Below are 455 nucleotides of genomic sequence, written 5' to 3' on the forward strand. Positions count from 1 at the left end.
TGTGTTCATGTCCCAGAGCAGAGATGACCTGCAGAGAAGGGTGCAGCTCTGAAGTCTGGCGAAGGTCAGGCTGTGCATGTGGGCTTCACCTGGGATGGAGGAAAAGCAACAGGGAGGCGCCTGGGGAGCCTTCAGGCCCTGCAGGGATAAGCTGGATCGCCCACAGGGTCGAAGCTGTGCAGGACGGGGGGCCTGGACCTGCGGGGGCAGAGGCAGAGCTGGGGCCCAACGCTCACTCCATCCCCTGCTCCCTGACTAGTCCTCTTCCGCCAGACCCCATGACGTCAGAGCGCAGGGGTCCCAGAGAGGCCCTTGGTGGAGGTTGGCCTCCTGGGGCATGGGTAGGTGGGCGGGGCCCGAGGGATTGTGACCTTGCGGTTCATAAAAAATACATGTTTCATCTTCATCCAATTTATCAATTGTTGGAATTTTTTTTTAGTATTCCATTTTAATTT

At 57.1% G+C, this 455-nt stretch overlaps 1 protein-coding gene across 2 annotated transcripts in view; it reads left to right on the forward strand.

Moving 5' to 3' along the window:
- AK8 (adenylate kinase 8) overlaps nucleotides 1–455 on the forward strand; it is a 138,102-nt gene that overhangs the window by 24,730 nt on the left and 112,917 nt on the right. The window lies entirely within an intron of this gene.

Source organism: Bison bison, unplaced genomic scaffold, assembly GCF_000754665.1.
Source record: "Bison bison bison isolate TAMUID 2011002044 unplaced genomic scaffold, Bison_UMD1.0 scf7180017864375, whole genome shotgun sequence".
Lineage (NCBI taxonomy): Eukaryota > Metazoa > Chordata > Mammalia > Artiodactyla > Bovidae > Bison > Bison bison.